Source organism: Acomys russatus, chromosome 17 (genome assembly GCF_903995435.1).
Source record: "Acomys russatus chromosome 17, mAcoRus1.1, whole genome shotgun sequence".
Lineage (NCBI taxonomy): Eukaryota > Metazoa > Chordata > Mammalia > Rodentia > Muridae > Acomys > Acomys russatus.
This window is the reverse complement of record NC_067153.1, coordinates 45,473,946-45,493,444: the sequence shown is the minus strand read 5'-3', so window position 1 is coordinate 45,493,444 and position 19,499 is coordinate 45,473,946. Positions and strand designations below refer to the sequence as shown.

General features: G+C 56.7%; 1 protein-coding gene across 4 annotated transcripts in view; it reads left to right on the top strand.

Annotated features, from left to right (window-relative positions):
* Positions 1-19,499, top strand: part of Tcf20 (transcription factor 20) — a 162,901-nt gene that overhangs the window by 20,221 nt on the left and 123,181 nt on the right. Inside the window, exon 1 of one of the 4 annotated variants that reach the window (XM_051160087.1) lies at positions 2,308-2,369. The exons of the other annotated variants lie outside the window; for them this stretch is intronic. The gene's annotated coding sequence lies outside the window, so the exon portion shown is untranslated. Of the gene's footprint in view, positions 1-2,307; positions 2,370-19,499 lie in introns of those variants that run through there. 4 annotated transcript variants of the gene reach the window in all.

Genomic DNA, 19,499 nt, shown 5'->3' with positions numbered 1-19,499 from the left:
TTGGGAAACCAGTGTTTAAATCCAGGGTGGCCTACCTCTGAGCCTGAGCATTCCACCTCTAGCTTCTCATCCTCCCTGGCAACCTGCTGTCTTGCTTGATGCTTCTAAAGCTCACAGAAGCTTATTCTCTCTCTGAGAGGCTGTTCCTCAAGATGAGCTTTTGTGAGCTGTGCCCCAATTGCTGGCTGTTGAGCCAGGCTTGTTTCCTGGCTCCTCAGGGAGGAGGGCATCCACAGAGCTGCAGTGTCCAGGGAGTAGGTGAGGAAGTGGGGACCAGGCCTTGGGCATTTGCCTGGGTCGTGCATGGCTCCACCACAGAGACCTGCTTGGGACCAACCCCTAGGTGCAGATTCCATCACAGGCAGCCTCAACCTGATGGACATGCTCTAACTGGAGCCCCCAGGGAGGTCGCACTTTCTTTGCTGGCTGAAGGCTCTGTGGGGTGGGAGGGTAGGAGGGTTGGGGGTGGGTGGGTGGTAGAGGGTGCAGGGGTGGGTGGAATGCAGCCTCCAGGCTTAGTGTTCTACCAGCCTTGTGATTTTGAGAGTACCCTGTTTTATTTCGGCAAAATGAGATTCTCGTGGTGCTGGGTTTGAGACATATTTCTCAAAAACTTGTCTCTGGTGACTGGAAAGGGGCAGTTCTTGGTAGGCTCTGCTCTGAAGTGGCAGAATAAAGGAACCCAAGCTACCTGCCTCGGGGACTCAACAGATCTGCGCTGGTCTGGGTCTGTGTGCTCCTGCTTAGTTTTTCTCCAGAGGCAGCAGCTAATGCTCAGATCCTGTGGTCCCGAGGCCTGGAAGTGGCTTCATACACACTGGGATAGCACAGCTGGGCCTTTCCAGATGGTCCTGGACATATTCCCCAGGTGGGTTGTCTTCTGAGAGAGACTGAATGCCAGTCTGAGGGCAGCAGCAGCAGCAGCAGCAGCAGCATCAGCAGAGGCCCGGAAGCCTTGGCAGTGGGATTAAGGTGGTGAAAAAAATGAAGCATGGAAATCATTAGCTTTCTTGGTTGGCGAGAGCCGCCCTGAACGAACATTTGGGGCTTTAAAAATGAACATCAGCTGCAGGGACTGGTGCCCTGGGCCTGCTACGGCCCAGGCAGCCTCCTGGAATCCCAATCCCGACCATTCTTAGTTTGCGGTTCAGCCAACACTTACTGAGTGCCTACTGTGGGCTAGGCCTAAAGCCAGGATGGAGACAGAATTCAGCCAGAGAGACAGTGATGCCAGCCTGTGAGGAAACAGGCAAGGTGGGGTAGGTGCCACCAATTCCTGGGGGGGGGGGATGTAGGCACTGGGAGGGGGTGTCAACAGTGAGGCATCTTTACAGAAGGCCTTAAGTGAAACAGGCATTCTACTGAAAGGGTTCACAAGGGCTCTGGGATTTGCAGGTTGACAGAAGTGCTTGGCTAAGATACCAGCAGGTGGGCCTGCTGCTGGGGACTGAGGCCAGCTGCAGGCCAATGTTGTCTGCCCAGACCTCTGCCAAGAGACACTGCAGGATGGAGAGGCATCTGCCCCAGCTTTCTCTTTTCTAAATTGCACGAATATGTGGGGTTTTATAAGAAAAGCTCCCATTTTTAAATGATGGGAATTAATTCTAATTAAAAAACAAAAAAAACAAAAAACCACCACCGCGTCAAACCAAGCATGGCTTCGGGTTGGATTTGGTGCGTGGGCCAAGAGTTTCTGCTCCCTGGTTGCGGTAGTGATAGGGGCACCGGGTGGAGCTGCCCGGTGGAAGGTGGGGCACTGCAGGGGGGCGGGTCCCCCTCCAGCGGCGCCGGCGCATGGGGGGGGGGTTGGGCGCTGGTGGGCGGGGGTGGAGCGCCCCCCCCCCCCAGCCCTGCGCGCCGCGGCCGCCCGCCGCCTCCATCCGGGCCTCTCCCCACCTCCCGCCCGCCCGCCCCCGCCCCTCCCCCGCCGGCGCACGGCGCCCGCCGCCCCTCCTCTGCCCGCCCTCCGCCCGCTCTCCCCGGCTCCCTCCCGGTCTCTCTTAAGTGCCATCGAGGGGCGCCGGGAATTGCAGCCAGTAAATCGCTCCCCACCACTCAGCCGCGGGGCCACCGCAGCGGCGCCGCCCGCGCCCCGCCGGGAGCCCCGCGCCGCCCGCCCGGGCGCCTCTCCAGGGCCCGCGAGGCCCGCCCCCACCCGCGCGGCGCTGCGCAGGGCCTGCCCCCGGGCCGGCCGGGGCGCGCGGGGGCCCGCGCTGGAGGCGAGGACGCGGCGGCCGCGGGGCGCACGGCCCGGAGCGCGCGGCCCGCGCCCCCGCGCGCCCTGCCCGCGCCCGCGGCCCGCGCTCCGGAGCCCGGCCCCGCTGCCCGGGCTCTCCTGCGGGACCGATGCCGGCCCTCCGGCCGCCAGGGTAAGCGGTCAGCGGGGCAAGGCGGCAGGGAGGCGGGAGGGGGGCGCCCGGCGCCCGCCCAGCGCCAGCGTCTGGCACGTGGGGGCGTCCCGAGTTCCCTCTGGAGGCTGGACAGGTGGCGACGGCGCGGGGGTGTGATGCTCCGAGGCTGGCACTTAGCTGCGTGCCTACTGTGCGCGCGATGGGCTGGAGTGAGGGACGTTCGTCCCCATTGTACGGATGAGAAAACGGAGGCCAAAAGGGCAAGTAACTGGCTCTTGGCCCCCAGTAAGGAGTCAGGATTTGCCCCCACGGTTGCTTGACACCAAAGCCACAGCAGCCCCCTCCAGGCACACATAGGCAACAGAGTGAGCGTATGAATATTTCATTGTCGAAAAGAAGGGGAAAAAATATCATCCATTGTCCCGCCACCATAATGCAGCCACTGTGCGTGCCTGGGCTCTTTATTTAGGCCTTTTCTTTCTCCTTTACATGACTGTGTGCTTTGGGGTCAGTGGGACCCTGGTTCCTTCTGACTGTGCCTAACCTGAGACCTGAATCTCCAGCCTAGGGAAAAGGAGATGCCTCCTGGGTTGCAGAGGCGTTAGATGCAGGAAGGGGAGGAGGTGGGGAGGTGGACCTCGGGGGAAGGGGCATCCACTGGGCAGGTCACATAATACCTAGTTAGTGCAGGGCTAGTGCCAGCCTCAGAGACTGCGAGGTGGGGCAACCAGGTCTTGTGCTTCCAGCAAGACAGCCCTGAGCAGCACTGGACAGGGAGGTGCCTCTGAGCCACCACACATGCTCTTGCCAGGTTCTCACAAGCCCCCTACAGAATCCTCCCCTCTGGGCCTCTCCCTGCCTAGGAAGTGACCTACTCCAACAGCAGAAGTCCCATGCTGTGCACAGTTGGACCTGGAGTCAGTCTTTAGGTCCTGCTTTTTCCCAAGCCCAGGTCTGGCATTTGGGGCCTTCTGGAAGCTTCCCAGGCTCGATTCCTTATCTGTTCCAGGCCTGTAACCCCTTCCCCACCCAGTACCTCACCTAGAGACCCCAGGTCCCTTAGCCTGCCAGACACCTGAGTACCTGCTTACCCAAATTCAGTCCTCTATGAACCCCTGTCCCGAGACATCTGTCCTTTTCCCTACGACCCAGACATAACCTGCCGCTCCTCCCCTACGTGACTATCTGCCTGGGACACCATTACCCAAGCTGTCTTTTAAAATGCAGGTCCGAGCGGGTGGACTGAACTCAGCTGTCCACAGATCTAAACTAGGCCAAACTCCAGAGAATCGTTGCCCCCTCCCCCCAGGCCAGGCTTCTTAGCTTCTTCTGCCCACTTGCAGCGGACCACCTTGTGAGCCAGTCGTCCTCTGTTCTGGGGTCTTCCCTGCCTAAGACAGTCTGCTGCCTTGAATCACACCCCTGTGTGGCCTCTGCACCCAACTGTGCCTGCCCCCCTCCCCCACAACTCCTTCTGTCAGGCAGATGAAGTGTGCGCATCCTCCAAAAAGGTACCCCCAGCTCTTGGCAACTCCTTTAGGGCACTTAGAGTGGTAGAATGCTTCGAGGTCTGGCAGCCTGGGAGCACGAGGAGGAGGGTGGGTTGATGAGTCTCCAGGGTCTTGTCAGGCCAGGCTCCCCTGGCCAGCTTCATGGTCTTTGAGGAATGCACTTGAACAAGAGCAGAGAGGCTCTCGCACTTCTAGAGGACCAGTGAGGGACAGAAAGCCTGCCTCTTTTGGGGAGGGGGTAGGGCTCGTGTTGTGTGGGGTGCCCAACTGAGGCACCAGAACCAATGTGGCTGCCAGCCACCTTCAGCCTTCCAGGTCAGATGCCCTAGGGGGTTCTCTGCCACCTGTAAATTGCAGGGGTTGGAAATGGTGGGTGCTTAGATTAAAAACCTGTTCCAGGGACCACCAGCTCCTGCCTATCAAAGCCCACCCTCCATGTCCTCCTCGGGAGCAGGGAGAGTTATGTCAGGCCCTCTGGCTGGGCGCCAAGGCTCCCCATGGAACTATAAATTGACCTGTCGGGAGAGGGAAGAGATTAATGTCGGCCATCTTCATTAGCGCGTCCCCCGGGGTGATGGCGTCTGCCCTGAGCTGGCTGATTGGAGAGGGTGAGAGGTGGTGGCTAGCCCCCCCCCGCCAAACCCAAAAGGCAAGGGGCAGAGGCCAGGGCCTGCCAGAGAGCCTTGGCCTCCTCCCACTGCTGGAGGGGCCGTCCCTGTGGCCTATGCCTCTGGCAGCAGGCACACGCTTTGATGGAGGACCTGTGTGCTAATTGGGGGCAGAGATGTGCGGCCCGCAGCTCCATGGGGCTCTCAGGCTGACACCGCCAGCTCAGCGGCATTGAAGGGCCTTCATTAGAGGCTTTTCCCCTGGCCAGAAAGGAGCCCGCTGTGGGCTGTGGGGGGCTCCCCTCCTTTCCTTTCCCCTCCACTTTCCTCTCCCCTCCCCCTTTCTTTCTTTATTGCGTTGATGATGGGGGAAGAAGGCGGCTTTGGCGTGTGGAAGAGATAGATGATGAGGGATTGGAAGAGCCATCCCAGTTTGAAACCTTGTATGTTCTGGTGACACTGACCTTGGTCTAGGCCTGCATTGCCGTGCACTTAAGGGTCCTTGTCTGAGGCTGGGGCATGGTTGTTCCCCTGGGGTGTGGTGGGGGATGGGGATCAGATGAGAGAGCACTGTGTGGAGGCATGCCGTATAAAATATGGATGGAGCTGAGCCCGAGGCCCATATTTTGTGGGTTTGATTCCTGTGAGGTCCAGGGCCCTCGAAGCCTCGGTTTCCTGGTTTGACAATGGCTGAGGACCAGGGTTGATTCCTTGCAGTAAGAGGTCCTTTCAGTGGACAGGAGCTGAGTCTGCTCACTGAGCCTGGGGCATGGCTGCAGCAGCAGGTGGGATGGCACTGGACTGTCCATCATGTTCATTCATTCTGTCTCTGTCTCTATGTCTGTCTGTCTGCTTCTCCCTCCCTCCGCCCCCATCTCATCCAGAACAAGCTCCTGTCACAGGGTCTTATCCCTACAGTGGTGGTCCTACCCTTGGACACTGCTCTGGAGAAATAGACCCAGGAACAAGTAGTTAGGTCTCACGAACAGCTGCATACCCTGCAGGGAGCCTCCCCAGGCAGAGCGCTGTCTGGAAGGTTCTAAAGATACTGCTTTCTCACACAGACCTCGATGGGACCAGACTCTGATATGGGAGAGATCAGCTAGCCACTGAGTTCCTGGTCTGTCTGGCCCCTAGACCTGACTGTCCATCAGAGGGATGGACAGTCCTCTCTGAGTTCATGCTTCCTTGAGTGCACAGATGTGGAGAATCTACCCCTTGCCCAGTGTCTCCTGGCCCTAAGCTAGGGGCACTGGCCTCAGGTCTGTACCTCCTTGGTTTTTAAGCATATGGGTGAATACCAGAGGGAACCCCTCTTGTAGGATGGATAGGCTCCCACCAGTGAGGGGTACACTGGCGTGCGCATATGCACGCACACATATTTTTGAGACACACCCTCATGTACTTTGGCACTACATAGTAGAAGGGGGCTTTGAACCCCTTCCTGATCCTCCTGTCTCCATGGGATTACAAGTGTGCGCCTTCATGTTTAGCTACTAAGGGTCAGTTTCCAAGGCTTGTAGCTTTGTTCCTCCAAGCCTCTGTGTCCCGGTTTCCTGGTCCTGGAGCATGGGGGAGGGAGGGAGGTGGTTCCACGTACTAACTCAGGGCAAAACAGAGCAGAGAAAGCCCTGCACTGTTTTTTGTGGTCACTGCTGGCTTCAGGCTGCTTCCCCGATGGCTCTCATGTACCTCCTGGCAACCTTTGCTGTTTAGAGCATTCTGGAGAAGTGGGGACTGGCTTGTCTGAACCTCTACATCTTTCCAGCTGTCAGCTGGGGCATATTTAGTACCCACTGTACCCTGGGAAACGTTTGAACAAAAGTCCTCGCTTTGAGGATCTGAAACCCCAGCTGTTGGATCGTGGCCCTGTAGCGGTCCTCTGGCATAGTGCTTGACACCTGTGTGCCTCCTTTCTCATCTGAAGACCTGAGATGTACTAGACTGAAAAGTACAGTGCAGGTCACAGTTGCTGTTAAATGCCCACCTTGTGGGAAGAGGACCCTGAGTAGAGCTCTTACCCAGGGGCCTTTGCTCTGGGACTTTGGTCTTGACTCTTTGGGGGCAGTTTTCATGGGACTGTGTTGTTTCTCTGACCCTACAGAGCTTCCTGAGAATACAACTACTTGCAAGTGGTGAGAAGGCCTTGGAGGGCTGGGTGATTTCTGGAAGCTTCCTGCCTCCCTGTGGGGACCTCCAGGGTTCCCAGTTTCCTACCTGGAAAATGGGACCAGACACCCAATTCTCATCAGCCCTGAGCTGTCTAGTTGTGTTTAACCTGAATTGTATCCTCAATGCCTCTGAATGGGCTCCAGCTGGATTTCACGGATGCTGGAGCACACTGTCACTCCGACTGTAATATATTGAGATTGCCCTTTGAAAGTCACGTGCTGAAAGATGATGGTGCAGAGGTGCCCGTTGTTGCTGCCTGTGCGTGCCCAGCCAGTCCTGCCTGGCAGCCTCCTTGCAGGAGCTGGCAACATGGCTGTCTGCCTCCGCCTTTCCGAGCAGGCAGGAATCACTAACGCGTTAGCAGTTTCATTAAGCCTCTCGCCAGCCTCCCCGCCTCCCTCCCAGCCTCCTCGGTAATTATTTCCCCAACCCTTTCACTCACAGCTCTCTGGGATTGGCCGAGTAGCCTCCCCCCTACCCCCTGCAGCTGGGATGCTGGGGCTGTGCTGTGCCCGGGAGCCCCCTGGGCACCTCCCTTCTGACTCCCCGCGTTGCCATGTCAGCTTTGTGTCCCCCTGAGGCCTCCGTGAGACTGCAGATCTGCTGCCTGGCAGGGGTGCCAGTTAACCCGTTACTACACTCCACATGTGCGTGCCTCCTCTGTACAGCAAACCTCCTTTAATCAAGTGTCTCCAGTCCTTCTCCTGGGACTGACTGTCACAGAGTGGGCACTGAGGACCCAGCTGTGAGGGAGACGGACTCACTTGAGGCTTCACAGATCTTACAGCACAGGGTATGTGTGGAGACAGGCTGTGTGCAATATGGATCCGGGTGCCGGGCGTCCTGAGGATCTTCTCCCCAATCCACAGGATGACCATGTGTGCCACCCCTCTGCCTCAGTGACTGACTGGGCACATGTCCCTCCTTTGCTAACCACAGGCCTTCCTGTGTTTTCGCATGGATCTGGGTGTGCAGGGATCTGCTGCCTGGCCCACTTTGCTGTTGATTTGCCTCCACTTGCTGAAGTCGGTGAGCGTGAAGGCTAAGCTGCCTGCCGTCCTCTGCCTCAACTACTTTGAGGGTGGAGGACCTGGAACAAGGCTAGGCGGAGCTGAGATGGGACCGAGAGGGCTCACTGGGGTCTCTATATCCAGTGGCACCTGAAGGCACCTCTGGAATTGTCATAACTGACATGTCCCCTCTCTTATCGGAGCTGTTTTGTGTTCCTTTGTCTCACTATTGATGAAGCCCTGGTGTGGAAGCTGGTGCCAAGGAAAGAAAGGGGTGCATAGCACTGTAGGAGGGATTGGTAGCAGGAACAGGGCGCAGGTCAGTGGGAGGAGGTGTGGGGGAGGGGCTGAGTGCGAGCTTGGTGCAGGGACCTAGAGGAGGCCACAGGTAAGAAGAGGATTCCTCACTCCAGGGCCAGAACTCAGAGCTGTGGTCTTAAGGCTGTGGCATCTTGGGGAGTGGGGTGGGGTGGGGTGGGGTGGTGGAAGAGGCCCAGGGCCTCTGAATGGTCAATCTGACTGTGCCATGGAGACTGGTTGGTTTACACACTCAGTATCAATCAGCCTTCTGAGGGCCTTCATGCCTCAGGCCCTGTGGCTGGAGCACTAAGGAGGAAGGCACACGGCAGACAGTCATGTGATACATGCTGCTCTGGGTGTATAGAAACCACTGGCTAGTATGCGATGCCTTTCCAAGGGGAGGGAGGCGTTTGATCTGGGGTCTGAGGTGCCCAGCATGGTGATAGAGAGATGATGAGGAGGAAAGAATCTGAGGGGTGGGGTGGGGAGGGAGGGAGGCAGGTACAAAGGTCCTGTGGTGGACTGAGCATTATCTGTCAGGGAACAGATTTGCAAGAAGGGCTGGACCTTCGTGTCAGAGCATCCCAGCTGTGAACCCTGGAAGACTTTGTAGAAGGTCTGTTGTGGCAGAGAGGGGAGGAATTCCACATCGAGGCTGGAGCTAGGATTGACCACGAAGTGTGGAGGGGTAGAGGAAAGCCTGTCAGGTTTCCTGGGAGCAGGTGACACCATCCTAGAGCCGGTCTGAGCTGGGTGGGAGCTCATGGGGCATCCAGAGCTGGTGGTTAAAACTGAGATCCTTCCAGCAGAGGATCTGGGAGCCAAGGGCATCTCTCTGTTGTGGCCTTTGTTACCCAGCCACCTGAGGCCTGAGGCCAGCTCTGCCAGATGGATCCAGCATGGTGTGGGGATGCTCGACTGCTACTTGGGCCGCAGCCAATTCTTGCACTTGACCAGGTCCTGGCTGGGTATGTTTGCCACAGCTTCTGGCTGTGTCCTGCCACTTTGCAGCAGGGCACTCACCCAAGCTGCTCTGTCTTTTTGGCCCATCTGTTTGGCTGTGCTAGAAGAAACCCCTAGCTGACAAGGCCACACACCCTGTATGAATGGGAGACCACCTCCCAGAGCCATGGGTCGGCGCAGAGCAGTAACAGCCCTCTGATGCTTAGTTGACTGTCATGAGTGGTGGGGCGGGGCTATGTGTTGGGGGGGGGGGGCAGAGGTGGGCTGGAAGGCAGTCTGAAATCTGGGGACTCTCACTTCAGTGCCAGAACCTCAAAGGTCTCACTCTCACCCCCTCCACAACTCCGCTGACCCCTCCTTCTCCCTCTGAGCCCACCTCCCACCAAGCCTCTCCCTCTGCTGTGGAATCCTTTCCCCTCTCGGGGACAGGGTCATGGCTGCACGATGCTGTGTCCAGTTTCTTGCCAGGCAGCCTTGGCTCAGCCCATTCCGTCACTTCATAGGGATACTGAGGCCCCGTCTCACATCATCTGTGTGCTGGCATTTGTGTGCAGGCAGATGTAGCCTGGTCCTTGGGGAGCTCCTCTGACAGTACGAAGAGCCAGTGAAAGGCTAGCAAGTGTGCACACGTGCAGAGCTATATGGGAAAACGAGGAGTGCTGGGGAAAGTGTGAGTGTTACAGAGACACCGCTGGAGGCTTTTCTCTGAGACCAGAGGGAAAAGTAGATGTCAGCCATGGGATGTGAGGGGAGGACATACTAAGTGGGGCAATCTACCCTGCTGTCTACCTGCCTTACTCCTCATCCCTGAGGGGGCGATCACGGAGCCAGCATCTCTGGGGCTGAGCTAATGTGAGCAGAGCATTCCTCCAGCATCTCCACTGAGCCCACATCTTAAGGAGTATAGTCAAGAGCAAAGTGAGTCACAAGCCACAGGGTATCTCCAGGTACTGTCCCAGCCTTGAAGGGTGGCATAAACCGCTGCCAGCAGGCCCTTGCAGCCCATGGTATAGGTTAGAACCTGGGACCCACAGCTAATCCCCCCTGAGGCTGCTGGGAGGACTGAGCTGGCATCTTAGCGCCTGCCCTAGGCTTGCAGCCACTACCACTGCTGTGGTTCTCAGCGTTGCTATGTTGGTGACAGATAAAGCCATCTTTGGTAAGCGGTCCTCATCCCTGCAGCCACAATTAGCACTCCATGCTCAGCTGCTAGTGCTCACGGCATGCAGTGGGTGCTTGTTGGCTGAGTGGCCCCAGATGGTGGGGAGAACCGCGCAGAGCATACTGCTGCCCCATCAGGGACCTGAGCTGTGCCCCATGGTGACCATGGGGGAATCTCAGCCATCAGATTACTTCCTGGCTCCTCACTGAGAACTCCTAGGGCACTCGGCCTCTGTCACACGGAGGTCCTGATACCAAGGCCCTTCCCCGTGCGGCTCAGAGGACTGAGCTCCATTGAAATGCTGGTGTAGTCACCACGTGACTTCCTGAGGCCTCCATGTTCTCTGGAGGTAAGTAGGATGCTCTAGATGTGGCTGAGGGCTGAGTCTCTCCGTGCCTCCAAGCTGTCCAAGGGAGCTGGCCCAGGGCCTCCCACAGCTGCTCCTTTTCCAGGGTAACTGCAGGGTTCACACCTGGCTGCACTCCTGAACCTTCTTCCCATGAAGAAGCTCCATCGCAGGTGGGTGCTCCTCCTGCAGGGGACTCTCGGGCCAGGCCTAGCACACAGTAGGTGAGCAGGATAGGCACTCCTCAGGGTGACAATTGGAGGCCTGGGTCTGGCCTGGCATCTGCTGCTGTGGCATTGGACAGGGAGTTGTTGCTTCAGCAACTACCTTCTGTAGACCTAGGAGGGACATTTGACAGCTGTGAGTTCCACTCCGTTAGCCCTTCACGAGCTCATGATGTGGGATGCTCATGGCCTCTGAGGCAAGAGAAGATAGCTGTCCCCTAATAGATTAGGAAACTTGGGGGGGGGGCCCAAGAAGTCCAGAGTATGTTGAAAACACATGCTTTATTTTCTTTCTCTTTTTTGGGGGGTTTAGCATATTCATAGCTGGCCTAGAGCTACTATGAAGATGACCTGACCTCCTGATCATCCAGCTTGTAGTTCCTGAGTGTTTGGGTGACAAGTATGAGCCACTGTGCTCAGTCTGAACAGCGCTGCGGGTTGAACTCGGCACTCTGTGCATGCTAAGCAACACTCTACCTCTGAGCCATGCCCCCAGCCTTGCCAGATGTTTTTCTGTGACCTCTGTTTGCTGTAGGGTAGGGCAGCCAGACTTGTGGGGGTATGGCACTTTCTTCAGCCCTGTGCACAGCCGGGTGGTCCTTGGCACTGTCCTCATTCTGTAAATGCAAACACAGAGGCAGAAGGATAGAGGGATGGAGCCAGGCTTTTGTTCATAACCTTTTTGGAGGCCTTACCACACAAAGGTGCACACACCCGAAGCACAAGGCTGTAGTCACTTATGTGAAGATCCAGGCCCACAGTGTTGCCAGGCCCAGGAGGAAGCACCTCTTGCTGCCCTCCTTCCACAAGCCACCACCCCCCTGCTTCCAACCCTCCAGAGGCACCTGCCACCTTTATGGTGAAGACCCAAGTCTCCCAAACCTTCAGCTTTCACAACCATCGCCGCTTGGACGGACTTCTGTTCTCCAAAGCCCTAAGGCTACTTCTGGCCTTTGGGCCTTTGCGTATGCTGTGTGCCCTCCACCCCTGTCTGCCTTCAGCTTTTCTTTGAGGGTCCCAGCTGGCATGTCTCCTCCTTCAGGGAGCCTGTTGGACCTTCTCAGACCAGGCAATGGCCCTCCTGGTGGCTGTTATCCAGCAACTTCGTTGCCTGTGTCGCTTGTAATTAATTATCTGTTGCTTGGCTGTTCCCACTAGACAGACTCCAGGAGGCAGGGAGAGTGTCTGCTGAGTTCACGGCTGAGTCCCTAGCGCCAGGCATCCATTCATGCTCTCAGCCTTGCAGGCATCTGTTCATTCAGCAAGCACCGAGTGCCCAACGCAGAGCTCCCATTGTCACGTGAATGGGTGGGTAAAGGAGGGAATGCGTGAATGAATGGCAGTCCTGTCTCTACAGCCCACACTTTCTGCTGTCTGCCCTTGTCTCTGACCCCCACCCCACCTTCCCTTGGTAGGCCTTGGTTTCCTCAGCAGTCAAAGGAGGAACCCTGGTCATTCTGTCCTGGTTCTGATTGTGGGTAGGGACAGCTGCCCGGGGGCCATCCAGCAGGAGGTGGGGGGTGGGGGCAAGGGGACAGGGCTGCCCTCCCAACTGTGCCTGCTTGAGGACTGGCCCCATTGCTTGTCAAACTGCTTCCCACATCTTTGTAACCAGAGTCCCCATGTTTCTGTTGGGGTGTAGGACTAAAGGGGCTTTCTGAGGCCGCTCAGCTTTCCCCGGTCTGGTGCGTCTCAGGAGAAAAGGCAATGGGGAAAAGATGATGGATCCACAGGCCTGGCTTTGGGCCTGGCCTCACCCCTCCCTCATGGCCTTGGCCACCTAAGCTCTATTTCTGGCCGTGACAAAAGAAGCTGGTTAGACTAGCTGCACTGACAGCTCTGGGGCTCCCAGGGTCCCAGGGAGCCGCAGCAGGACTCCCAGGCTGTCTGTCTCCAGGGCCCAGCCCTGCCGCCACCTCCAAGTGAGCCTAGCTGCTCAAAGTGGCTCCTCGGCTTAGCGGCTTGTCAGCCAGGCGGGTGGGTGTCCTGGGGCCGGGTTTGATTAGTTCAGGTTGACAGTCGCGCTCCGCAGCGCTGCCGGGAGGGGAGCCCGTGATTACCCTAATGAAGCTTGAACGCAGTTTGTCATCCAAACAGCTGGTTCGGAGCTGTGCTGCTGCCAGCTGCCCGGCTCAGTAGCGCAGTTGGGCGCCCAGTGATACTCCAGCCTTCAGCCACCAGCCAATAGGGTGATCTGCAGGACCAGGCAGACCCCGGGTAGGCTGTGAGGCTGCCCCACGGGAGAAGAAGGGGCCCCTGCAGGAGTAGGGAACCTGGCAAAGCCAGGAACGGATGGAGCAGGGCTGTCTCTCCCACAGTCGTAGGGCAATCCAAGCTCTAGCACTCAGTTTTCTCATCTGCAAAGTGGGTGCTGGGGACTCTGCAGCTTTCAGTTTCTGATTTTACACTGAGGGTGGCCTCCTCTTGGAATACTTTCCGTGCTATGTAAGTTGAATCTGAGATTTCCATGAACACCTGCAACCCTCAAGGCACCTTACTCACCCCTCATGACCCTTGTTCCTGGTAGTAGAGACATGTGAGACCTTGAGTTCATCTGGGGTCCAGGGAAGGCTTTCTGGAGGAGTGACATCTGAGCCCAGAACAGCCATGGGGTGAGGGTTGGGGGAGGCCTTGAAGAATGTTCCAGGTCAGAAGACTTTGTGCAGAGGTCCTGGGGTAGAGGAGAGAGGTGTGAAGCGCCTGGAGGCAGGGAAGGTAGCAGTACTTACTGAGGAAGGGATGGGTTCATGGCCTGTGCTGGCGCCCACGCTCTGACCTTTAACCTTTCTGTCAGCTCTTGGAGGTGGGGAACCTTGGGTCTATAACATGAGAAAGTGACACCCCGGATCTGTAGCATGCTGGTAGCTTCAGAGTCCCTGGCTAGGGGCTGGCTGCTCAGCAGGGGCACTGAGAGGCGGAGGAGGGACCTGGACACCATCTGGGGCTTAAGTTTGCCCCTGTGGGGAAGAAGGGCAGGACAGAGGACGGCAGACGGGGTCTTCTGACTGGTTTATGAGTCTTCTGTTATTCTAGGCCTCAACCTGTGTTTGAACGTGATGGCCTGAGGCCACATTCCCTCCACCACCCTGTTAAGCTTCCAACCAGTGTGGTTTGACTGGGGGACAGGGCAAGCAAGGGGAGGCAGAAGGCTCGGTGTTGAGAATGACACTGCCTCTGGCTTTGCCACGGCTCGATCCCTGACTGTCTCCTGACTGCTGGGCACCATCCCACCTTCTTGACCAGTGCTTTCCTGTGCTGGGCTTCAGGGTCACTTTACCAGAAGCCCTTTGTCTCATCACACACACACACTCTCTCTCCCCCACTACCATCCGTGGCTCCCTGTTACCCTGGCAGAGCCTTCCAGGCCTTCCAGGCTCAACGATCTTCTCTTGGCACAGCCTGCTCCTCCTTTCTTGGCTTCTGAGGAAACATGGATCCTTTTGCCCTGGAGAGGGGAGTCTGGAGACCCAGGCCCTGTGCCCCACTGTCCTGTCACTGTTTTTCCCACAGGTGTCTTCAGGCTGGGACAGGCTCACCCTGTGATGAGGCAGATGGGAGCATCCTTAGGCAGCTGGGATGAAGGATGGGTTTATGGCCTCCATTAGGAAGAGAGGAATTCCCAGCACTAGCCAGCTGCCTTCCCCCTCCCTCATTACCCAAGTTGTGACTGTTCCCCAGAGAGGTGGTGGCTCTGGCAAGGAGGTGCCTCATCACATCTATCACTTCCTGGCCTCTTGGAGGAATTCCTCCTAGCTCTGTCTCACAGAGGGGTGGGAGAGTGGGGGTGGGGGGGATAAAACTGCTAAGCTGAGGAGGTGCAGGAGTGGCCAAGTTGGATGATAGAAGGCACGTGTGGCTGCAGTGGGCATCAGATGGCCAGGCCTGTGGCAGAGTGTCTCCGACTCTCCAGGGAGCTTCAGCGAGGCAGCACCAAGACAGTGGTTTGCCCCTGGCTGAGGCTGACTGACCGCCTCTAGGGTCTGACGTCCCTGGAGGAGCTAAAAGTAATGCCATGGAAGGTGTGACAACTCCTGTTGTTGCTGAGACTCTGGATAAGATTTCGTGTGTGTTATGTAACCGTTAGACCCTATCTACAACCCCAGGGAGGGCCACAGTTCTGGCCCTTCTTCCCATCTTACAGATGAGAATCCGAAAGCCGGGCGTGGTGGCGCACGCCTTTAATCCCAGCACTCGGGAGGCAGAGGCAGGCGGATCGCTGTGAGTTCGAGGCCAGCCTGGTCTACAAAATGAGTCCAGGATGGCCAAGGCTACACAGAGAAACCCTGTCTCGAAAAACCCAAAAAAAAAAAAAAAAAAAAAAAAAAAAAAAGAGAATCCGAGGCGCCCAGAGATTTAACCCAAGGGTGCACAGCCGGAGGCGAGTGGGCTGGAGTTTGAGCTGAGAATTTGAAACCAGAGACAGGCACTTGTGACCAAGACAAAGGATAAGTAAGGGGACCAGATAGATAATCAGCCCAGGCTCAAAGGTGTGGGTGGGTGGAGCCATGGGTGGGTGTGAGCCTTCCCCCATGGCTTGGTTGCTGCTGGGGTCCGAGGTGCCTGCATTGTGTTATTAGGTACCTTGGGAGTGAAGGGACCCATCCTTGCCCTGCCTTAGGGAAGGCCCCCAAGCTGTTCTTTGGGGGTGTCTAAGTGGGTCACCTGTTAAAATATATGTTCTGGAGCTAGGTGGGACGGTGCACACCATTTCCCCTGTACCCAGGAGGTAAAGTCAGGCGAAAGTCTGTGGGTTCAAGGTCAGCCTGGTCTGTACAGCCTGACTGAAGTGACCACATGGGTGCAAACAGCCATGGAAGGATGGTTCTGCATAGGAGCAGCCTAGAGGCCACCCTTGGCTGCACTTAGGAGGGAAAGTGGGTGGAAAAGATGTGTTAGTTCAAGTGAGAGAGTACAGGGCCTGGCTCACTGGCCTTAATGGCTCATCAGATACTCACAGAATAAAAGTGACATTGTGGCCAAGATAAGGACTTGAGCGAGGAGGGAGGTTGGGGAGGCTTTTTGAAGGAAAGGTCCAGAACAGCAGTGACAGATTGAGCGAGCAACAAAATGATCCAAGCAGGCAACAGTGGCCAAGCGGAGGGAGCGTGTGTGTAAAGGCCCTAGCAGGAAGCACATATATTTGGAGAAGAGGAGGGAGGTGGTCTGTGATTACAGCAAGATTATTCGAGGGTGGGACTGTGGCGCTTGGTGAGGGAGACGTCCCAGGAGTGATCCAGTCAGGTGCTGGGGATCTAGAGTGCCTTGAGCCCTGCCGTTGCTCACGGCCATGCCCATCATCTCTGCCTGCTGACTTGAGTGTGACTAGCACTATCTTGTATATCCCGTGTGTAAAGTGGGCTAGCTGTCCTTGCCATCAGAGCGGGAGTGTGGGTCAGTGCCCTTGTGTAGTGCCCACCCACTCAGGAGATGTGGGAGTCTCCCATTTGCTAGAGTTCTGCTTACCGTCTTGGCAAGCTGCAGGTCGGTGGGCATATCCTGCACAGTTTTTAAGCTGGGCGGATGGGCATTCACGGCCAAGGTCAGAGGTGCCTTCCTCAGGTGGGATGTCGTGGGAGCACACAGCAAATGCTCTGTCTGCTCCTGTGTCTTCTACCCAGGTCCTCTCCCCACATGGAGGACTCAGGAAGAGCCACATTCATCCGTGTTCTCAGAGACCGAGCCGCACCACAGCCATGCCAGTCTGTAGTCAGAACTGGGAGACCCAGGCTCAGCTCCCAGCATCCCATCCCTGACTCAAACAATAGAGTAAGGGCTGCCTTTCGCCCCCAGGGAAGTGACAGAGCAGCCACTACAGAGCTGCTGACCACAGAGACAGGTGATCATCGTCCATGGGCTCCTCCGGAAGGTATGCAAGGGTGGCGCTGCCCCACGAGAGCCAGGTCGGACATGGTAGCTTCTTCCAGCCTACAAACTTTGTCCAGATTATGGTACAGTTAGGGCCCCAAGGCTCAGGAGGCAGAAGGCCCATGTTGGGCTGGGGTGGCACACCCCACCCTCAGAATGAAGGGCAGGGAGTTTGCTGCTCTTTGCAAAGTCTGTCAGAGGTGCTGTTGTCAGAGAGCAGAGGTAGAGATGCCATGCCACCTCCTGTCTGCAAGGAGCTGAGCTCACAGTGGTAGTGTCCCAGTCAGCGTCACCAGTCTGACTGCAGGGTAGGAGAGCCTTGTCAGAAGAGGTTGTTAGGAAGAACGCCATGGGGCAAGGAGTGATGTCAGGGAGAGCCACCTGGCCTCTAGAGCTGTTCAGACCAAGACAGCTCAGCCTCTCACCCTGCCTTGCTGGTCACTGTTACGGCTGCCCCTGAGGTCAGGACCTGCCTGTGAGGAGGCTCTCTTTCTGCTGCGAGAAGCTGTTGCAAGTCTTAGAAGCTGGGGTTCTGGGTGGGGGCCTGGCTGCCTTGGTATCCACAGGCAGAGTTCGGTGTGGAAAGAAGCAGGCTTCATCACCTTACCCTGGATCCCTACCAATCCTGTATCCCATGTGTACCTGGATGGATACACACACTGCCTCTCACTCTTAGCCTCGCCTCCTGCACCTTAGACCCCAGGCCTTTGTTTCTATGCCTTTTGCCTGGAGTGCCATCTCTCTGTTTATGGCATCAACCTCCCTGTACCCATGGCCTCTCCTGGAAACCCATACAGGCCAGTAAAGTGCTCTTTACTGGAGACTACCCAGCTTTGACTCTGCTCTTTTGTTGTGTTTTGTTTTTGAGACAAGGTTTCTCTGTGTAGCCTTGGCTGTCCTGGACTCGCTTTCTTTACCAGCCTGGCCTCGAACTCACAGCGATCTGCCTGTCTCTGCCTCCCTGAGTGCTGGGATTAAAGACTTGTGTCACCATGCCCAGCTTGACCCTTTTCTTAATGTCGATGTAAACCTTTTGAAGTCCAGGACTTGTCCCTCTCTGATACCCTACCCACAGGTCACCTGGCAGAATGCCCAGTGCCAGGCTGCTGCACAGATATGTCAGATGAAGTGATTTCTCAGACCCTGCCCCTCCTTCAGGCTGAGCAGGTGGCCCTGGCTGGTGCCAGCTCTGCCTTTCAGCTATACTTTTGGGGACACAAGATTTGCTGGGCAGGACATGTGGGTTGCTGTGACTGTCAGGTGGGCCTGGTGAAAGGGCACCACCTGCCAGACAGTAGGAGGAGGTTGATGAGAGGCCAACAGGTGGGACGGAACAGTTTAAGGACACTTTTCCTAGAAGCTTTTGTCCCCAAGCCAGGCTGGGGGTCCTGCTGATCTCTTGGGGAGATAACATCCCCCATGTATGGCCCAGTTCTAGAACAGCCAGGAACACATGCAGATGCTGGTATCACTGTTTGGAGCTGCATGGATCCTGGGGAAGCATGAAGTGGGGCTGGTGAAGTCTCTGATTCTTGGCTGCCTGCTGTCCATTTTTCTGTCTGTTGCTCTATGCATAAACGCATCCATTCATGCATCTATCCATGCATTCATGCATGCATCCATGCACCCACGCATCTATCCATGCACCCACCTGTGCACCCATGCATCTATCCATGCATTCATGCACGCACCCATCCATCCACGAATCTATCCATGCACCCACCTGTGCATCCACGCATCTATCCATGCACGCAGGCACGCACCCATGTGTGCATATACCCACCTGTGCAGCCGGGCATCCATCCGTGCATTCATGCATCCACCCATGCATTCACCCACCCATACATGCATCCACCCATCATTTCCTTAGCTCTAGCCCTGTGCCAGATGCCAAGTTACAGCTCCTTGGCTCCTGCCTTGTTAGCCTCCAGCTAGGATTCTTCTGGTGTCCTGTCACGTAAGCTGAGAATTGTGTCCATCTCCGGGTGACAGAAAGGGATGTCAGCAAGTCACACTCTTCCAAGTAAGTGGCAGAAAGGACGGCTCTTTCTGTGCTGTCACTGCTTCTGCTTCCTTCTGTGTCCTTCTCCCTACTCAGGGGCCTCTGCAGTTCATCGTGTTTCCTGGTTGCCACTGTGGGCCTCTTAGGCTCCCCTCCCTTTTGGTAATGACAGCGGCAGCTCAGGTTCCCACAGTACCTGCTGGATTCCCAGTGATAGGCTTAACCCTCATAATTGGTTATGGGTGTCACCGCTGTTTTCCAGATGAGGAATCTGAAGTTCCATGCTGGTATTCAAAACTAGCCCAGCATTAAGTGGCCAGTGGCTCATCTCTGCAGTGTCCCTTCAGCCGCCTCTTCCTGCTGCTCCATAGTGCTGGCTTGGACCTGCCTCCAAGCTTTTGCACTTGTCGTTCCCCCAGACTACGCTTACCCAGGGCCGTGCACTGCTTAGTTCAACTGTCAACCTCCTCTGACTTGCCACCCCCAACTAACCAGGAGTAGCACTCCCCACAGTGTCATCGTGACCCCTCATTGTTGCTATCCTCCCACTGAACACATGGCTCTCTCCATGGTGCCTGTCACTTTAACCAGGTGTTCCGAGAGCCTCCAGCTACAGCATCCTCAGAGCCTGGGTCTTGTTGGAGTGACTCCCCTACACGCTGGCATTTCTGCCCCCCACCCCACTCCACCCCTAAGCCGCTCTATCTTGTTGCTTAGTCAGCTTTCCACAGAGCTCAGAACCTGCCAGATACAGGTCCTGAAAAGAGTCGTCCCCAAAGAGCTTTGGTTTAAACTGAGCCAGGTGAGTGACCCAGCTTAGGCCTGAGGATGGAGAGCCTGGGAAGCCACTGTCAGTCGGTCACCGCCTCCAGCCCTCATCTGTGGCTCACACTAGGACAGTTCCCTCAGCACCACGAGAAGTCCGGCTGGCCATGTGCTCCAGGCTCAGGGAAGCCTCCTCAAATGCAGGAACAAATCTCTGACC